Source organism: Sinohyriopsis cumingii, chromosome 1 (genome assembly GCF_028554795.1).
Source record: "Sinohyriopsis cumingii isolate HCF-2022 chromosome 1, ASM2855479v2, whole genome shotgun sequence".
In the NCBI taxonomy this organism is placed as follows: Eukaryota; Metazoa; Mollusca; class Bivalvia; order Unionida; family Unionidae; genus Sinohyriopsis; species Sinohyriopsis cumingii.
In genome coordinates, this window is record NC_142961.1 from 151,405,172 (window position 1) to 151,411,171 (window position 6,000).

Sequence of the window (6,000 nt, forward strand, 5' to 3'; positions counted from 1 at the left end):
AATATCCTCCCTCTCACCCCACCCCACCCAACCCCATCCCTATCTCTCTCTCTCTCTCTCTCTCTCTCTCTCTGGGATTTTCTGACGCCGACATCAAGACGTCATCTCGCAATCAACATTGAATTATTGTGATAGTGATATTTTTATATACCTATCAAGTTTAAAATAAATGAATACATTTCAAAACTTAACTGAAAATAAGACATTTCGTAAGATTTCAACCCTTCTTATATGAACTTCCGGGGCTAGGCTGATAGCGAAGGTCATTTTGAGAGGCTCCGATGGGGACTTGACGTTATTATTTCGACAGTTATTTACAGCGGGATTGACATTTTGTTAGGAACTTAATGGTACTAATTTGTTAGAGAGAATGCTAATCATTCCCATTTGTATGTCCAGTTAGGCTACGGAGCAGGTATTCGCCCTCGTTCAATTGTTACCAGGAAACCTCAAGGGAAAAGTAGTTCCGTCCTCAGTTTTAAAGTATTGTAATACGGAATCAGAAAATGACAGTTTTCCTACTTTTGGGATCTGACGGTAAAATTCTTGGGCAGAAAATTGATAGGTACATAATAAAAATAACTATCAGTAAATTGCACAGTGAAATTATATTATGTGGAAATAGGAATCCTAATGAAAACTGTTCAGATCTGATTCATTTTGATTATTGAATATGTGCGTTAATTGCTATTAAGAACTAACTTACAATCAAATTGAGAGCGAAAAATAAATACAATAACGTTAAAGAAAGATGAAAGTGAGCAACTTATCAGCAACTAAAACTGTTCATGCAATGAATGTAAACGGTCTAATTATGATCTTACAGTTGATTAACGCTGATTGAGAAATTATCTTTGTTAGTAATAGTTTAATAAAGTCGTTGAAAGGTCATATGGTAGACTACAACTGTGAAATGCTTATATTACCATATAATCTTTTGATTCTTAATTCGAAGTTAATCTATACATTTGACCATATTTGAATGCTTCCATTAATATTTAGTTATATACATACGTCTATATTTCATGTAAGACTGATATTTTAATATAGTGGTTCCAACGATGTGGGTCGCGGACCCCCGGGAACAATGGAGTTATTCACAGGGAGCCTAAAAATACAACCATTAGCATCTGAAGGACAATGCTAAGTATTTTGAAGTTAAGAAGGGGTCTTCATACTCGAAAAGGTTGGGAACCACTGTTCTAATACAAACGGAAATTAGTCCTCTAGCACAATACATAGACGACATTTTTCATATTTTCATATTGTTTATGATATTTTTTGTGGAGTAGACGATCAGCCTGTTTCAATATGGAGTCTATGAGATGGTGTTTACGTGTTTGCTAGTGCTATATAACCATTTTTTTATTGTCATGGAAACAAGATAGTCTTTAGATAAGAATCTATTTGGAAGATGCATATCCAGCATCATTCTACTAGAAAAGTAAAATATAGATTTCCAAGTTTTAAAATAATTATCTTTCAAGCTATGCTTTGCTACTCGTGGAAACACGAACATTACGTGCATTTGTTGCAACCAGTTGTCTCCAAAAACCAGGTATTTGCTTTCTGTGTTATTTCACGAATTCTTACTACACGTGCACTTTTGTTTGGGTTTAGCACTGTTTATGCACACAGACAAACAGCACACCTAGATAGATCATTACACCAATGAATGATCCATTTAGAATTTATATTATGAGAGAGCTGAGTGCTGAGTGACCGTAGCACTTGATCGAGGGGTCATTTTATTAAATGTTTCGAAAATAAGACCCAGTCGCATAATTTGAACAGTTATCAAACAAAACTTCATTGTTCATTTTAAGCTACAGTATTAAATGTCGTCTAAAGTTCTTAAAAAATGTTCGGAATTAGTAGAAAGCATTATTATGCAGCTTTCAGTATTAGCTGTTGAGATATCCGTGTCCTAATTTTCGAGGAGACAGCATCTGCGGCACGAAGGTCCAACTTTTCGAGAAGATATTATGTGAAATGTTCAGGTATAATATTTTCGTGGAAACATCATGTGACATACTCAAGATACAAGTTCAGACTTGTTTTTACAACTCAAGGCCTAGTCATTGGAAACTTGACCGAGATGATCCTTTTTGCCCGTAACCTACCATTTACGAAAAAAGAAGACGAAGAAGTTAAAAAAAAGTATAAACGAATATAAACATTTTGCTCTTTTTTTTTCATACAGTGAGTCTGGCGTGAGTTTAGCTCATCTTTGTATCCATAAATAGTCGAACAACCTGTGGAATGCCAAAATACAGAAAGTATTTTTATTTATTTGTTATTTTTTATTTTTAGTGTCTGTTCGGTTTAAGAGTGAATCTTTGTTACTTCTATTTCAAACCATAGTTTGATATCTGCAAAACGAAATTGGATACTCTAGAATTTTTCCATCATCGTCATTCCTGGGATAAATGATTTATTGAATTGTTGCCCATCTATAAGACCATCGCTTCAAAATTAATATGGATATTTGCACAGTGCATTTTTAAGGAAATTTCCCTGTAATTTGGGTCATTCATACTTCCCTTTTGAAAAATCGGACATATACTTTTTGACCACATCTTTGGAAATTTCCCCGTTTCAACGATTTTTATTTTAAAAAGCACGTAAAGAAATTAAACAATGCATGTTTATGTTCACTCGTAGCAGATAACTTAAATCTTGTTTGCACCTTTGTTTCTGCTGAGGAAAGAACGCAACACTTCTTGGTTTGTAATTGGTTCAAAATTGTCCTTATCATTTCTCGCATTATCGTTATCCATTTGTTCAGCTCTATAAGAGATTGTTAAGGAACCAGTCTAAGCAGTTATGCTTTGCTATTTTATCATTTATTTACGCTATATAGTTTTTGTTTTCACTTTAACACTAGCATGATTATTTTTTGAAAATTTTCTTGAATGTACACATTTTTCTTCTATGGACTTTTCATATATTTACCTTTTTAATAGATACAAAATTTAAAACGAGTTTATAATGTGAACATGTGCGTCGAGATAAATATCTTAATTCCTAAATCTATATTTAGCAGCTGAAATTTATCCTGCTTATTATTATCGCAGTCTTGATCAGTAATGCACTAAAGGGGAGGGGGGGGGGGCGGAATGGGCGATGCCCCTGGCTTTAGGGGCCTTGGGGGCCAAAGCCCCTTCATCGTAGCCCCGTACGCCATTTACCCTTAGTACTCCACTAGGCTTGATTCCATCGAACTACGGTTGTTGTAACCTTGGAGTAAAAATGGGTGCATAGTTGGCTGAATTTCGACACATATTTCCTCATGTAAAGAACAAAACTTGCTTATACGTTCGTTGATACGTAAATAGATTGAACATGCTAATTAAATTTCTGTTGAACACGTTGGAGGATAGATTCCCCATTTTTGTCATTCAACCGAAACAAAAATCCCAATTACTAACATTGTCATCATCATCGTAATTATCGTCCAATATTCACTTCACTGACATATGCATGACAAAATATCCCTTTGTACTGCAATTATATAATTTGTTTTAACGATTTTCATTAGCAAAATGTTAGCATTCGTTTCCCTCATCAAAACTAAAGTTTGATATACAGGGAAACAACTCTGTGGAGACTACAACATGATCCACTATTCAGCTGCCATTATTTGCAATGCATATTACATTCCCTTCCCTATATGAAAGACTTACCATTAAGTGCATTAAACATTTTGCATCTCTACATTAGTCAAATCAAGTGTTTTGTGTTTCAATCGAAAGATAAAAAAGTATTATGTGGCAGAGAAAACGTATCGTCATCATGAACTACATCTAAAGTTTTGTCCAAAAAGTGGGAAAGTAATAAGTCAAGAAATAAATCTCGTATGCAAGCATTAAAAGATATCCCACCGGAACCCAAGCAGCTTCTTTATACAGATTTTATTCTTTCAAAATAACTAAAATCTATTTTCATAAATTGGAGATCTTTCCGGTGAAATATATACAAATAAAAAAACAAATTCTGAATATTATTCGGTACCTTAGAAAAAAATGCGTAGTTCAACACAATCTTGACTGCGTATTACACCGTCTTCTACATGATGTGTCTTGAAAAATACGATTTAACTTCTTAGTTTTCCATAATGATTTTTTTCTTTTGTGCAGAAAGCTACAAGCTTTTTATCCCTGGAGAAAATGATGAAAATTCTTCTGACCTACCCCTCGTTTTTCAAAAATATAAAATGTTCAGACTCATACAAACTGGCAAATTCAAAGCATTAGTTATACATTTTGTATCTTTGCATTCCAATACATTATTTACACCGTAACCGCCTTGACCTGCTCCTTAATTATGTTCATTGCTGGTTAAAATAACTATCCACATCTCCTCTAGCGTGTTGATCCTTCCTGTGCCCATTGTTCTGTGATATCTTTCTCTGGCGTGTTGATCCTCTGTGTGCCCAGTGTTCTGTGATAAGTTTCTCTGGCGTGTTGTTCCTCCATGTGCCCAGTGTTCTGTGATATCTTTCTCTGGCGTGTTGATCCTCCATATGCACAGTGTTCTGTGATATCTTTCTCTGGCGTGCTGATCCTCCGTGTGCCCAGTGTTCTGTGGCATCTTTCTCTGGCGTGTTGATCCTCCATATGCCCAGTGTTCTTTGATATCTTTCTCTGGCGTGTTGTTCCTCCATGTACCCAGTGTTCTGTGGTATCTTTCTCTGGCGTATTGATCCTCCATGTACCCAGTTACATGTGATACCTTTCTGTGGCGTCTTCATCCACCGTGCGCCCAGTGTTCCGTGATAAATTATTGTATTCATTAACTATTTATGAATCATTTTCTTAAGTTGTTTATAAGGGAGATATTACCAATTATTTATAAATGCTTTGTTTATATTGTTCGATAAATTGTTTGATAAATAACTTTTTATTTTTCTCGATTTGTACTCTCTCTCCTTCCTGAAATAGCTAGTAGTCTGGTCGCTATATATTAATTTTGCACCTCCCCTACGTATTACTCTCCCAAATTATATATAATTACATCAGTATATATATATACATATTTAAAGTGTTGGTATAAAGCAATTTGATACACCAGTACTACTGGTATATCAAATTGTGATCCGTCCATGGAGCAATAATACGCATACATAAACATTCTTTGAACTGTGTGCTGTTCTATTCCTATATATTAATGTTTAATTTCCACTCATTCATCTTTAAAGACGTATGAAAATATTGATTAAAGGTAATAATAATCCCGGTTTTCTAAATGAATTTAACATGGTACACAATTTAATCGGAATCCTTTCTTTTTCGCTTACCCCTCCCCTCTCATGCCCAAGAGAAAAAATATGCAGAAATCTTGAGTGAGAGCGAAAACGAAATTGGGCTGGATAGAAAACAGTGAAACTGAAATTGCACCAAGTAATCTACAATATCGTTCTTCATAACGGTATGTCTACACTTCCCTTGGGACCTATCTAAAGTGTTTATTGTATCAATGATACGAAGCTGTAATTGCCGGTCGACACAGTAAGCTAAATGTATGTTACGGGACACACATATGTAATGTATTTAAGGCTTGGTTGATGTTGTTGTTGCTTCTTAAACCCAGTATAAGGTTCTAACAATCGATTATTACTAATTAAATATGAAAATATCTAAAGGCAGCCCCTCATTCTCTCTCTCTCCCTCTCCCTCTCTCTCACTCTGTCTCTATGTCTCTGTCTCTCTCTCTCTCTCTCTCTCTCTCTCTCTCTCTCTCTGTTGACCATCTATCAAGATAAGGGCGAAAATCTATGAAAAGATATACCACATCTCTGGAGCTATGAAGAATGATGGTAAATGTTAAGTCAAACCGACCAAAGGAAAAGAGAGAGAGAAAGAGAGAGAGAAACAAATTTTTATTGTCGGTTGTAAAGTTAATTAAAGTACAATAAAGATTTAGATCATTTTAAAATATACTAAAATATTTTAAATACCTCTTGTTGGTTCGTCGTTTCGGTTAGATTCTACTCCACGC